The sequence below is a fragment of the Elephas maximus genome, assembly GCF_024166365.1.
Source record: "Elephas maximus indicus isolate mEleMax1 chromosome Y unlocalized genomic scaffold, mEleMax1 primary haplotype SUPER_Y_unloc_1, whole genome shotgun sequence".
Taxonomy (NCBI): Eukaryota; Metazoa; Chordata; class Mammalia; order Proboscidea; family Elephantidae; genus Elephas; species Elephas maximus.
Window position 1 is genome coordinate 3897645 of NW_026060237.1, and position 16992 is coordinate 3914636.

Sequence of the window (16992 nt, forward strand, 5' to 3'; positions counted from 1 at the left end):
TAAACCAAACCTTAGCCATAACCCTATCCCTAACCCTCACCCGATCTTAAACTTCACCCTATCCCTAACCTAAAGCTCACCCTAACTCTAAACCTATCCCTACCCATATACCAAACCTTAACCTTAACCTTGGTGCACCTGTAAAACTAAAAATAACCCTTACAATAACTCTGATCTCTACCCTCACCCTAAACCTAATCCTACTCTTAACACCGACCATAACCCTAACCTAACCTTAACCCTAACTTTAAACCTACCATAAACTCAAACCTAACCCTAACAATAACTCTAACCCTAACCCTAAACCGAACCCTCACCTTTAACCAAAATTTCACCCTACCCATAAACCTAAACCTACCCTAACTTCATTCAAATCCTAACCCTAACCAAAACTAAAGCTAACCCTAAACCTAACTCTAACCCTAACCCTAACCCTAAACCTAACCAAAACCCTCACCCTGACCCTAACCTGAACCCAACCCCTAAAACTAACCCTAACCCTCACACTTAACATAAACTTCACTACAACCCTAACCCTACAACGAAACATAATACGAAATCTCCCCCAACTCTGACCTTAACCCTAATCCTAACCATAAGCCTAACCCTAACTCTAAACGTAAACCGAACCCGGACCCTAACTCTATCTCTAACCCTAATCCTAACCCTAAAACTTACCCTACACACTCAGCTTAAATGGAAACCTAACACTAACCCTCACAATAACATCTAAACCTAAACCGTACCCTTAACCTAACCTTATCTCTAACCTTAAACTAGCCCTAAACCTAACCATGACTTAACCCTAAAACTTACCCTAACCCTAAAACTAATCTTAACCCTAAACCTAATCCTAACTTTAACCCTAAACCCTAACGCTAAGTCTAAGCTCAACCCTCACTCTTGACTTAAACTTCACCCTAACCCTAACCCTAAACCGAACCCTAACCCTAAAGCTAACCCTAACCTGACCCTAACCTTAATCTAAACAGCAAAACGTAACACTAACCCTAACACTAACCCTAACACTAACCCTAAACCTAACCCTAACCTGATCCTAACCTTAACCCAAACCCCTAGCTCTAATGTTTATCCTAACCTTAATCTTAACCTTCACCCTAAACCTAAGCCTAACTCTAAAACTAAACCTAACCCTAAACTATCCCCTCACTCTAGCCCTAAACCTAAACCTAACCCTAACTCTAACCCTCCCACTTAACATAAACTTCACCCTAACCCTAAAACTAATCATAATACTAAATATCTCCCAACTCTGGCCCTAAACCTAATCCTAAGCATAAACCGAACCCTAACTCTAAGCTGAAACCTAACTCTGACCCTAACTCTATCTCTAACCCTAAAACTTACCCTACACGCTCAGCTTAAATGGAAACCTAACACTAACCCTCACACTAACATCGAAACCTAAACCTTACCCTTAACCTAAACTTATCTCTAACCTTAAACTAGCCCTAAACCTAACCATGACTTAACCCTAACACTTACCCTAACCCTGAAGCTAATCTTAACCCTAAACCTAATCCTAACCTTAGCCCTAAACCCTAATGCTAAGGCTAAGCTCAACCCTCACCCTCAACTTAAACTTCCCCCTAACCCTAACCCTAACCCGAACCCTAACCCTAAAGCTAACCCTAAACCTGACCCTAACATTAATCCAAACACCAAAACCTAACCCTAACCCTAACACTCACCCTAAACCTAACCCTAACCTGATCCTAACATTAACCCAAACACCTAACTCTAATATTTACTCTAAACCTAATCTTAACCTTCACCCTAAACCTAAGCCTAACCCTAAAACTAAACCTAACCCTAAACTATCCCCTCACTCTAGCCTTCAACCTAACCCTAACCCAAAACCTAACCCTAACCCTCACACTTAACATAAACTTCACCCTAACCCTAACCCTAAAACCAAACATAATACTAAATATCCCCCAACTCTGACTCTAACCCTAATCCTAACCATAAACCTAACCCTAACCCTAAACTTAAACCTAACCCTGGCCCTAACTCTATCTCTAACCCTAAAACTTACCCTACACCCTCAGCTTAAATGGAAACCTAGCACTAACCCTCACACAAACATCTAAACCTAAACCTACCCCTAACCTCATCTTGTCTCTGACCTTAAAATAGCCCTAAACCTAACCAACACTTAACCCTAACACTTACCCTAACCCTAAAAGTGATCTTAACCCTAAACCTAATCCGAACCTTAAACCTAACCCTAACCCCTAAGGCTAAGGCTAAGCTCAAACCTCACCCTTAACTTCAACTTCACCCTAACCACAACCCTAAACCAAACCCTAACCCTAAAGCTACCCTAAACCTGACCCTAACCTTAACACAAAAACCAAAACCTAACCCTAACACCAACCCTAAACCTAACCCTAACCTGATCCTAACCTTAACACAAACACCTAACTCTAATATTTACCCTAACACTAATGTTAACTTAACCTTCACTCTAAACCTAACCCTAAACTATCCCCTCACTCTAGCCCTACACCTAAACCTAACCCTAACCCTAACTCTAACCCTGGCCCTAACCGTTAACACCGTAAAACATCGGCTTAACTGTAAACCTAACACTAACCCTCACACGAACCCTAACCCTTTCCTTAAACGTAACCCTATCTCTAATAATAACGCTAACACTGACCTAAACGTAACCCTTACTTAACTTTAAAGTTAACCCTAACCTTAACTCTACCCTAACCCTAACAATAACTCTAAAGCTGACCCTAAACCTAACCCTAAACCCTAGCACTAACTCTAACTCTAAACCGAACCCTAACCCTAACCTAGCACTACCCCGACCGTAAAAATAGCCTTAACCCTAACCTTACCCCTAACTTCAACCTGACCCTAAACCTAACCCTAACACTAATCTTAATCCTAACTCTAACCTTAACACTAACCCTTACCCTAAACCTCACTATTAACTGAAAATTCACCCGAACCCTAACTCTAACTCTAACCCTAACCATAACACTTACCCTAAACCCTCACCTTAACTCTAAACCTAATGCTAACCCTCACCCTAACCCCGAACCGTATCCCCAACCCTAAACCTAACACTATCCCTAAACTTATCCCTAACCCTAACCCAAACACGAACAGTAACCCTAATCTAACACTAACCCTAACATTAACCCTAAACTTAACCCTATCCTAACCATGAACCTAACCTCTAACACTAAGTATAATCCTCACCGTAATGCTAACCCTTACCTTAACCCTCACCCTGAACCTAAATGTAACTCTAGCCCTAAACCTAAACCTAACATTAACCCTAAAGATAACTCCTAACCCTAACCCGAACTTTAAACCTAACCTTAACACTAACCTGAACACAAAATCAAACTCTAGCCCTAACCCTAAGAGTAACCCTCACGCCATCCTAAACTTCATCCAACCCTAACCCTAACCTTAAACCTAAACCTAAACCTAACCCAAACCCTAACCTTAAACCAAACTCTAACCATAATGCAACTCCACCTGTAACCCTAAAACTTAGCCTTACATTAGCCCTGAACCTAAGTCTAGACCTAATCCGAATCCTAACCGTAGACCTAATCCTAACACTAACCCTAACTCTAACCTTGATCTTAAATAGAACATTAATTCTAATTCGAAACCTGAACCTAAACCGAAAACTTACGCTACACCTAACCTTAACCCTAAACCTAACCCTAACTGCAACCCTAAACATAACACTTACTCTAAACCCTCACCTTAACTGTAAAACTAACCATAACCCTCACCCTAACCCCTAACCATATCCCCCAACCCTAACCCTAATGCTCTCCCTAACCCTAACCCTAACACTGAAGAGAAACCCTAAGCCGTAACGATAACTCTAACCCAAACCCTAACCCCTAACACCAAAGCCTAACCCAAACCTTAACCCTAACTCTCACCCTAACCCTAAACCTGATCATAAACCTAACCCTAACCATCAACCAAAACTAAGCATGACCAGAACCACAATGACTAACTGGGACCCTCACCCAAACACTCACCCTAAATTCAAACTCTAACCCCTAACACCTTACCATAACCATAATCCTAAACTTACCCAACCCTAGCCCTAAACCTAACCCTCACCCCAACCACAAAGCCTAACACAAACCGTGACCCTAACCCGAACCGTAACACTAAACTTAACCTTAACCTAAAATCTAACCCTCACCCTAAAAGTAAACAGAACCCGTAAACTTAACCCTAACACGAAAAACAACCTTAACACTAACCTGAAAACTAAACCAAACCTTAGCCATAACCCTATCCCTAACCCTCACCCGATCTTAAACTTCACCCTATCCCTAACCTAAAGCTCACCCTAACTCTAAACCTATCCCTACCCATATACCAAACCTTAACCTTAACCTTGGTGCACCTGTAAAACTAAAAATAACCCTTACAATAACTCTGATCTCTACCCTCACCCTAAACCTAATCCTACTCTTAACACCGACCATAACCCTAACCTAACCTTAACCCTAACTTTAAACCTACCATAAACTCAAACCTAACCCTAACAATAACTCTAACCCTAACCCTAAACCGAACCCTCACCTTTAACCAAAATTTCACCCTACCCATAAACCTAAACCTACCCTAACTTCATTCAAATCCTAACCCTAACCAAAACTAAAGCTAACCCTAAACCTAACTCTAACCCTAACCCTAACCCTAAACCTAACCAAAACCCTCACCCTGACCCTAACCTGAACCCAACCCCTAAAACTAACCCTAACCCTCACACTTAACATAAACTTCACTACAACCCTAACCCTACAACGAAACATAATACGAAATCTCCCCCAACTCTGACCTTAACCCTAATCCTAACCATAAGCCTAACCCTAACTCTAAACGTAAACCGAACCCGGACCCTAACTCTATCTCTAACCCTAATCCTAACCCTAAAACTTACCCTACACACTCAGCTTAAATGGAAACCTAACACTAACCCTCACAATAACATCTAAACCTAAACCGTACCCTTAACCTAACCTTATCTCTAACCTTAAACTAGCCCTAAACCTAACCATGACTTAACCCTAAAACTTACCCTAACCCTAAAACTAATCTTAACCCTAAACCTAATCCTAACTTTAACCCTAAACCCTAACGCTAAGTCTAAGCTCAACCCTCACTCTTGACTTAAACTTCACCCTAACCCTAACCCTAAACCGAACCCTAACCCTAAAGCTAACCCTAACCTGACCCTAACCTTAATCTAAACAGCAAAACGTAACACTAACCCTAACACTAACCCTAACACTAACCCTAAACCTAACCCTAACCTGATCCTAACCTTAACCCAAACCCCTAGCTCTAATGTTTATCCTAACCTTAATCTTAACCTTCACCCTAAACCTAAGCCTAACTCTAAAACTAAACCTAACCCTAAACTATCCCCTCACTCTAGCCCTAAACCTAAACCTAACCCTAACTCTAACCCTACCACTTAACATAAACTTCACCCTAACCCTAAAACTAATCATAATACTAAATATCTCCCAACTCTGGCCCTAAACCTAATCCTAAGCATAAACCGAACCCTAACTCTAAGCTGAAACCTAACTCTGACCCTAACTCTATCTCTAACCCTAAAACTTACCCTACACGCTCAGCTTAAATGGAAACCTAACACTAACCCTCACACTAACATCGAAACCTAAACCTTACCCTTAACCTAAACTTATCTCTAACCTTAAACTAGCCCTAAACCTAACCATGACTTAACCCTAACACTTACCCTAACCCTGAAGCTAATCTTAACCCTAAACCTAATCCTAACCTTAGCCCTAAACCCTAATGCTAAGGCTAAGCTCAACCCTCACCCTCAACTTAAACTTCCCCCTAACCCTAACCCTAACCCGAACCCTAACCCTAAAGCTAACCCTAAACCTGACCCTAACATTAATCCAAACACCAAAACCTAACCCTAACCCTAACACTCACCCTAAACCTAACCCTAACCTGATCCTAACATTAACCCAAACACCTAACTCTAATATTTACTCTAAACCTAATCTTAACCTTCACCCTAAACCTAAGCCTAACCCTAAAACTAAACCTAACCCTAAACTATCCCCTCACTCTAGCCTTCAACCTAACCCTAACCCAAAACCTAACCCTAACCCTCACACTTAACATAAACTTCACCCTAACCCTAACCCTAAAACCAAACATAATACTAAATATCCCCCAACTCTGACTCTAACCCTAATCCTAACCATAAACCTAACCCTAACCCTAAACTTAAACCTAACCCTGGCCCTAACTCTATCTCTAACCCTAAAACTTACCCTACACCCTCAGCTTAAATGGAAACCTAGCACTAACCCTCACACAAACATCTAAACCTAAACCTACCCCTAACCTCATCTTGTCTCTGACCTTAAAATAGCCCTAAACCTAACCAACACTTAACCCTAACACTTACCCTAACCCTAAAAGTGATCTTAACCCTAAACCTAATCCGAACCTTAAACCTAACCCTAACCCCTAAGGCTAAGGCTAAGCTCAAACCTCACCCTTAACTTCAACTTCACCCTAACCACAACCCTAAACCAAACCCTAACCCTAAAGCTACCCTAAACCTGACCCTAACCTTAACACAAAAACCAAAACCTAACCCTAACACCAACCCTAAACCTAACCCTAACCTGATCCTAACCTTAACACAAACACCTAACTCTAATATTTACCCTAACACTAATGTTAACTTAACCTTCACTCTAAACCTAACCCTAAACTATCCCCTCACTCTAGCCCTACACCTAAACCTAACCCTAACCCTAACTCTAACCCTGGCCCTAACCGTTAACACCGTAAAACATCGGCTTAACTGTAAACCTAACACTAACCCTCACACGAACCCTAACCCTTTCCTTAAACGTAACCCTATCTCTAATAATAACGCTAACACTGACCTAAACGTAACCCTTACTTAACTTTAAAGTTAACCCTAACCTTAACTCTACCCTAACCCTAACAATAACTCTAAAGCTGACCCTAAACCTAACCCTAAACCCTAGCACTAACTCTAACTCTAAACCGAACCCTAACCCTAACCTAGCACTACCCCGACCGTAAAAATAGCCTTAACCCTAACCTTACCCCTAACTTCAACCTGACCCTAAACCTAACCCTAACACTAATCTTAATCCTAACTCTAACCTTAACACTAACCCTTACCCTAAACCTCACTATTAACTGAAAATTCACCCGAACCCTAACTCTAACTCTAACCCTAACCATAACACTTACCCTAAACCCTCACCTTAACTCTAAACCTAATGCTAACCCTCACCCTAACCCCGAACCGTATCCCCAACCCTAAACCTAACACTATCCCTAAACTTATCCCTAACCCTAACCCAAACACGAACAGTAACCCTAATCTAACACTAACCCTAACATTAACCCTAAACTTAACCCTATCCTAACCATGAACCTAACCTCTAACACTAAGTATAATCCTCACCGTAATGCTAACCCTTACCTTAACCCTCACCCTGAACCTAAATGTAACTCTAGCCCTAAACCTAAACCTAACATTAACCCTAAAGATAACTCCTAACCCTAACCCGAACTTTAAACCTAACCTTAACACTAACCTGAACACAAAATCAAACTCTAGCCCTAACCCTAAGAGTAACCCTCACGCCATCCTAAACTTCATCCAACCCTAACCCTAACCTTAAACCTAAACCTAAACCTAACCCAAACCCTAACCTTAAACCAAACTCTAACCATAATGCAACTCCACCTGTAACCCTAAAACTTAGCCTTACATTAGCCCTGAACCTAAGTCTAGACCTAATCCGAATCCTAACCGTAGACCTAATCCTAACACTAACCCTAACTCTAACCTTGATCTTAAATAGAACATTAATTCTAATTCGAAACCTGAACCTAAACCGAAAACTTACGCTACACCTAACCTTAACCCTAAACCTAACCCTAACTGCAACCCTAAACATAACACTTACTCTAAACCCTCACCTTAACTGTAAAACTAACCATAACCCTCACCCTAACCCCTAACCATATCCCCCAACCCTAACCCTAATGCTCTCCCTAACCCTAACCCTAACACTGAAGAGAAACCCTAAGCCGTAACGATAACTCTAACCCAAACCCTAACCCCTAACACCAAAGCCTAACCCAAACCTTAACCCTAACTCTCACCCTAACCCTAAACCTGATCATAAACCTAACCCTAACCATCAACCAAAACTAAGCATGACCAGAACCACAATGACTAACTGGGACCCTCACCCAAACACTCACCCTAAATTCAAACTCTAACCCCTAACACCTTACCATAACCATAATCCTAAACTTACCCAACCCTAACCCTAAACCTAACCCTCACCCCAACCACAAAGCCTAACACAAACCGTGACCCTAACCCGAACCGTAACACTAAACTTAACCTTAACCTAAAATCTAACCCTCACCCTAAAAGTAAACAGAACCCGTAAACTTAACCCTAACACGAAAAACAACCTTAACACTAACCTGAAAACTAAACCAAACCTTAGCCATAACCCTATCCCTAACCCTCACCCGATCTTAAACTTCACCCTATCCCTAACCTAAAGCTCACCCTAACTCTAAACCTATCCCTACCCATATACCAAACCTTAACCTTAACCTTGGTGCACCTGTAAAACTAAAAATAACCCTTACAATAACTCTGATCTCTACCCTCACCCTAAACCTAATCCTACTCTTAACACCGACCATAACCCTAACCTAACCTTAACCCTAACTTTAAACCTACCATAAACTCAAACCTAACCCTAACAATAACTCTAACCCTAACCCTAAACCGAACCCTCACCTTTAACCAAAATTTCACCCTACCCATAAACCTAAACCTACCCTAACTTCATTCAAATCCTAACCCTAACCAAAACTAAAGCTAACCCTAAACCTAACTCTAACCCTAACCCTAACCCTAAACCTAACCAAAACCCTCACCCTGACCCTAACCTGAACCCAACCCCTAAAACTAACCCTAACCCTCACACTTAACATAAACTTCACTACAACCCTAACCCTACAACGAAACATAATACGAAATCTCCCCCAACTCTGACCTTAACCCTAATCCTAACCATAAGCCTAACCCTAACTCTAAACGTAAACCGAACCCGGACCCTAACTCTATCTCTAACCCTAATCCTAACCCTAAAACTTACCCTACACACTCAGCTTAAATGGAAACCTAACACTAACCCTCACAATAACATCTAAACCTAAACCGTACCCTTAACCTAACCTTATCTCTAACCTTAAACTAGCCCTAAACCTAACCATGACTTAACCCTAAAACTTACCCTAACCCTAAAACTAATCTTAACCCTAAACCTAATCCTAACTTTAACCCTAAACCCTAACGCTAAGTCTAAGCTCAACCCTCACTCTTGACTTAAACTTCACCCTAACCCTAACCCTAAACCGAACCCTAACCCTAAAGCTAACCCTAACCTGACCCTAACCTTAATCTAAACAGCAAAACGTAACACTAACCCTAACACTAACCCTAACACTAACCCTAAACCTAACCCTAACCTGATCCTAACCTTAACCCAAACCCCTAGCTCTAATGTTTATCCTAACCTTAATCTTAACCTTCACCCTAAACCTAAGCCTAACTCTAAAACTAAACCTAACCCTAAACTATCCCCTCACTCTAGCCCTAAACCTAAACCTAACCCTAACTCTAACCCTCCCACTTAACATAAACTTCACCCTAACCCTAAAACTAATCATAATACTAAATATCTCCCAACTCTGGCCCTAAACCTAATCCTAAGCATAAACCGAACCCTAACTCTAAGCTGAAACCTAACTCTGACCCTAACTCTATCTCTAACCCTAAAACTTACCCTACACGCTCAGCTTAAATGGAAACCTAACACTAACCCTCACACTAACATCGAAACCTAAACCTTACCCTTAACCTAAACTTATCTCTAACCTTAAACTAGCCCTAAACCTAACCATGACTTAACCCTAACACTTACCCTAACCCTGAAGCTAATCTTAACCCTAAACCTAATCCTAACCTTAGCCCTAAACCCTAATGCTAAGGCTAAGCTCAACCCTCACCCTCAACTTAAACTTCCCCCTAACCCTAACCCTAACCCGAACCCTAACCCTAAAGCTAACCCTAAACCTGACCCTAACATTAATCCAAACACCAAAACCTAACCCTAACCCTAACACTCACCCTCAACCTAACCCTAACCTGATCCTAACATTAACCCAAACACCTAACTCTAATATTTACTCTAAACCTAATCTTAACCTTCACCCTAAACCTAAGCCTAACCCTAAAACTAAACCTAACCCTAAACTATCCCCTCACTCTAGCCTTCAACCTAACCCTAACCCAAAACCTAACCCTAACCCTCACACTTAACATAAACTTCACCCTAACCCTAACCCTAAAACCAAACATAATACTAAATATCCCCCAACTCTGACTCTAACCCTAATCCTAACCATAAACCTAACCCTAACCCTAAACTTAAACCTAACCCTGGCCCTAACTCTATCTCTAACCCTAAAACTTACCCTACACCCTCAGCTTAAATGGAAACCTAGCACTAACCCTCACACAAACATCTAAACCTAAACCTACCCCTAACCTCATCTTGTCTCTGACCTTAAAATAGCCCTAAACCTAACCAACACTTAACCCTAACACTTACCCTAACCCTAAAAGTGATCTTAACCCTAAACCTAATCCGAACCTTAAACCTAACCCTAACCCCTAAGGCTAAGGCTAAGCTCAAACCTCACCCTTAACTTCAACTTCACCCTAACCACAACCCTAAACCAAACCCTAACCCTAAAGCTACCCTAAACCTGACCCTAACCTTAACACAAAAACCAAAACCTAACCCTAACACCAACCCTAAACCTAACCCTAACCTGATCCTAACCTTAACACAAACACCTAACTCTAATATTTACCCTAACACTAATGTTAACTTAACCTTCACTCTAAACCTAACCCTAAACTATCCCCTCACTCTAGCCCTACACCTAAACCTAACCCTAAACCCTAACTCTAACCCTGGCCCTAACCGTTAACACCGTAAAACATCGGCTTAACTGTAAACCTAACACTAACCCTCACACGAACCCTAACCCTTTCCTTAAACGTAACCCTATCTCTAATAATAACGCTAACACTGACCTAAACGTAACCCTTACTTAACTTTAAAGTTAACCCTAACCTTAACTCTACCCTAACCCTAACAATAACTCTAAAGCTGACCCTAAACCTAACCCTAAACCCTAGCACTAACTCTAACTCTAAACCGAACCCTAACCCTAACCTAGCACTACCCCGACCGTAAAAATAGCCTTAACCCTAACCTTACCCCTAACTTCAACCTGACCCTAAACCTAACCCTAACACTAATCTTAATCCTAACTCTAACCTTAACACTAACCCTTACCCTAAACCTCACTATTAACTGAAAATTCACCCGAACCCTAACTCTAACTCTAACCCTAACCATAACACTTACCCTAAACCCTCACCTTAACTCTAAACCTAATGCTAACCCTCACCCTAACCCCGAACCGTATCCCCAACCCTAAACCTAACACTATCCCTAAACTTATCCCTAACCCTAACCCAAACACGAACAGTAACCCTAATCTAACACTAACCCTAACATTAACCCTAAACTTAACCCTATCCTAACCATGAACCTAACCTCTAACACTAAGTATAATCCTCACCGTAATGCTAACCCTTACCTTAACCCTCACCCTGAACCTAAATGTAACTCTAGCCCTAAACCTAAACCTAACATTAACCCTAAAGATAACTCCTAACCCTAACCCGAACTTTAAACCTAACCTTAACACTAACCTGAACACAAAATCAAACTCTAGCCCTAACCCTAAGAGTAACCCTCACGCCATCCTAAACTTCATCCAACCCTAACCCTAACCTTAAACCTAAACCTAAACCTAACCCAAACCCTAACCTTAAACCAAACTCTAACCATAATGCAACTCCACCTGTAACCCTAAAACTTAGCCTTACATTAGCCCTGAACCTAAGTCTAGACCTAATCCGAATCCTAACCGTAGACCTAATCCTAACACTAACCCTAACTCTAACCTTGATCTTAAATAGAACATTAATTCTAATTCGAAACCTGAACCTAAACCGAAAACTTACGCTACACCTAACCTTAACCCTAAACCTAACCCTAACTGCAACCCTAAACATAACACTTACTCTAAACCCTCACCTTAACTGTAAAACTAACCATAACCCTCACCCTAACCCCTAACCATATCCCCCAACCCTAACCCTAATGCTCTCCCTAACCCTAACCCTAACACTGAAGAGAAACCCTAAGCCGTAACGATAACTCTAACCCAAACCCTAACCCCTAACACCAAAGCCTAACCCAAACCTTAACCCTAACTCTCACCCTAACCCTAAACCTGATCATAAACCTAACCCTAACCATCAACCAAAACTAAGCATGACCAGAACCACAATGACTAACTGGGACCCTCACCCAAACACTCACCCTAAATTCAAACTCTAACCCCTAACACCTTACCATAACCATAATCCTAAACTTACCCAACCCTAGCCCTAAACCTAACCCTCACCCCAACCACAAAGCCTAACACAAACCGTGACCCTAACCCGAACCGTAACACTAAACTTAACCTTAACCTAAAATCTAACCCTCACCCTAAAAGTAAACAGAACCCGTAAACTTAACCCTAACACGAAAAACAACCTTAACACTAACCTGAAAACTAAACCAAACCTTAGCCATAACCCTATCCCTAACCCTCACCCGATCTTAAACTTCACCCTATCCCTAACCTAAAGCTCACCCTAACTCTAAACCTATCCCTACCCATATACCAAACCTTAACCTTAACCTTGGTGCACCTGTAAAACTAAAAATAACCCTTACAATAACTCTGATCTCTACCCTCACCCTAAACCTAATCCTACTCTTAACACCGACCATAACCCTAACCTAACCTTAACCCTAACTTTAAACCTACCATAAACTCAAACCTAACCCTAACAATAACTCTAACCCTAACCCTAAACCGAACCCTCACCTTTAACCAAAATTTCACCCTACCCATAAACCTAAACCTACCCTAACTTCATTCAAATCCTAACCCTAACCAAAACTAAAGCTAACCCTAAACCTAACTCTAACCCTAACCCTAACCCTAAACCTAACCAAAACCCTCACCCTGACCCTAACCTGAACCCAACCCCTAAAACTAACCCTAACCCTCACACTTAACATAAACTTCACTACAACCCTAACCCTACAACGAAACATAATACGAAATCTCCCCCAACTCTGACCTTAACCCTAATCCTAACCATAAGCCTAACCCTAACTCTAAACGTAAACCGAACCCGGACCCTAACTCTATCTCTAACCCTAATCCTAACCCTAAAACTTACCCTACACACTCAGCTTAAATGGAAACCTAACACTAACCCTCACAATAACATCTAAACCTAAACCGTACCCTTAACCTAACCTTATCTCTAACCTTAAACTAGCCCTAAACCTAACCATGACTTAACCCTAAAACTTACCCTAACCCTAAAACTAATCTTAACCCTAAACCTAATCCTAACTTTAACCCTAAACCCTAACGCTAAGTCTAAGCTCAACCCTCACTCTTGACTTAAACTTCACCCTAACCCTAACCCTAAACCGAACCCTAACCCTAAAGCTAACCCTAACCTGACCCTAACCTTAATCTAAACAGCAAAACGTAACACTAACCCTAACACTAACCCTAACACTAACCCTAAACCTAACCCTAACCTGATCCTAACCTTAACCCAAACCCCTAGCTCTAATGTTTATCCTAACCTTAATCTTAACCTTCACCCTAAACCTAAGCCTAACTCTAAAACTAAACCTAACCCTAAACTATCCCCTCACTCTAGCCCTAAACCTAAACCTAACCCTAACTCTAACCCTACCACTTAACATAAACTTCACCCTAACCCTAAAACTAATCATAATACTAAATATCTCCCAACTCTGGCCCTAAACCTAATCCTAAGCATAAACCGAACCCTAACTCTAAGCTGAAACCTAACTCTGACCCTAACTCTATCTCTAACCCTAAAACTTACCCTACACGCTCAGCTTAAATGGAAACCTAACACTAACCCTCACACTAACATCGAAACCTAAACCTTACCCTTAACCTAAACTTATCTCTAACCTTAAACTAGCCCTAAACCTAACCATGACTTAACCCTAACACTTACCCTAACCCTGAAGCTAATCTTAACCCTAAACCTAATCCTAACCTTAGCCCTAAACCCTAATGCTAAGGCTAAGCTCAACCCTCACCCTCAACTTAAACTTCCCCCTAACCCTAACCCTAACCCGAACCCTAACCCTAAAGCTAACCCTAAACCTGACCCTAACATTAATCCAAACACCAAAACCTAACCCTAACCCTAACACTCACCCTAAACCTAACCCTAACCTGATCCTAACATTAACCCAAACACCTAACTCTAATATTTACTCTAAACCTAATCTTAACCTTCACCCTAAACCTAAGCCTAACCCTAAAACTAAACCTAACCCTAAACTATCCCCTCACTCTAGCCTTCAACCTAACCCTAACCCAAAACCTAACCCTAACCCTCACACTTAACATAAACTTCACCCTAACCCTAACCCTAAAACCAAACATAATACTAAATATCCCCCAACTCTGACTCTAACCCTAATCCTAACCATAAACCTAACCCTAACCCTAAACTTAAACCTAACCCTGGCCCTAACTCTATCTCTAACCCTAAAACTTACCCTACACCCTCAGCTTAAATGGAAACCTAGCACTAACCCTCACACAAACATCTAAACCTAAACCTACCCCTAACCTCATCTTGTCTCTGACCTTAAAATAGCCCTAAACCTAACCAACACTTAACCCTAACACTTACCCTAACCCTAAAAGTGATCTTAACCCTAAACCTAATCCGAACCTTAAACCTAACCCTAACCCCTAAGGCTAAGGCTAAGCTCAAACCTCACCCTTAACTTCAACTTCACCCTAACCACAACCCTAAACCAAACCCTAACCCTAAAGCTACCCTAAACCTGACCCTAACCTTAACACAAAAACCAAAACCTAACCCTAACACCAACCCTAAACCTAACCCTAACCTGATCCTAACCTTAACACAAACACCTAACTCTAATATTTACCCTAACACTAATGTTAACTTAACCTTCACTCTAAACCTAACCCTAAACTATCCCCTCACTCTAGCCCTACACCTAAACCTAACCCTAACCCTAACTCTAACCCTGGCCCTAACCGTTAACACCGTAAAACATCGGCTTAACTGTAAACCTAACACTAACCCTCACACGAACCCTAACCCTTTCCTTAAACGTAACCCTATCTCTAATAATAACGCTAACACTGACCTAAACGTAACCCTTACTTAACTTTAAAGTTAACCCTAACCTTAACTCTACCCTAACCCTAACAATAACTCTAAAGCTGACCCTAAACCTAACCCTAAACCCTAGCACTAACTCTAACTCTAAACCGAACCCTAACCCTAACCTAGCACTACCCCGACCGTAAAAATAGCCTTAACCCTAACCTTACCCCTAACTTCAACCTGACCCTAAACCTAACCCTAACACTAATCTTAATCCTAACTCTAACCTTAACACTAACCCTTACCCTAAACCTCACTATTAACTGAAAATTCACCCGAACCCTAACTCTAACTCTAACCCTAACCATAACACTTACCCTAAACCCTCACCTTAACTCTAAACCTAATGCTAACCCTCACCCTAACCCCGAACCGTATCCCCAACCCTAAACCTAACACTATCCCTAAACTTATCCCTAACCCTAACCCAAACACGAACAGTAACCCTAATCTAACACTAACCCTAACATTAACCCTAAACTTAACCCTATCCTAACCATGAACCTAACCTCTAACACTAAGTATAATCCTCACCGTAATGCTAACCCTTACCTTAACCCTCACCCTGAACCTAAATGTAACTCTAGCCCTAAACCTAAACCTAACATTAACCCTAAAGATAACTCCTAACCCTAACCCGAACTTTAAACCTAACCTTAACACTAACCTGAACACAAAATCAAACTCTAGCCCTAACCCTAAGAGTAACCCTCACGCCATCCTAAACTTCATCCAACCCTAACCCTAACCTTAAACCTAAACCTAAACCTAACCCAAACCCTAACCTTAAACCAAACTCTAACCATAATGCAACTCCACCTGTAACCCTAAAACTTAGCCTTACATTAGCCCTGAACCTAAGTCTAGACCTAATCCGAATCCTAACCGTAGACCTAATCCTAACACTAACCCTAACTCTAACCTTGATCTTAAATAGAACATTAATTCTAATTCGAAACCTGAACCTAAACCGAAAACTTACGCTACACCTAACCTTAACCCTAAACCTAACCCTAACTGCAACCCTAAACATAACACTTACTCTAAACCCTCACCTTAACTGTAAAACTAACCATAACCCTCACCCTAACCCCTAACCATATCCCCCAACCCTAACCCTAATGCTCTCCCTAACCCTAACCCTAACACTGAAGAGAAACCCTAAGCCGTAACGATAACTCTAACCCAAACCCTAACCCCTAACACCAAAGCCTAACCCAAACCTTAACCCTAACTCTCACCCTAACCCTAAACCTGATCATAAACCTAACCCTAACCATCAACCAAAACTAAGCATGACCAGAACCACAATGACTAACTGGGACCCTCACCCAAACACTCACCCTAAATTCAAACTCTAACCCCTAACACCTTACCATAACCATAATCCTAAACTTACCCAACCCTAGCCCTAAACCTAA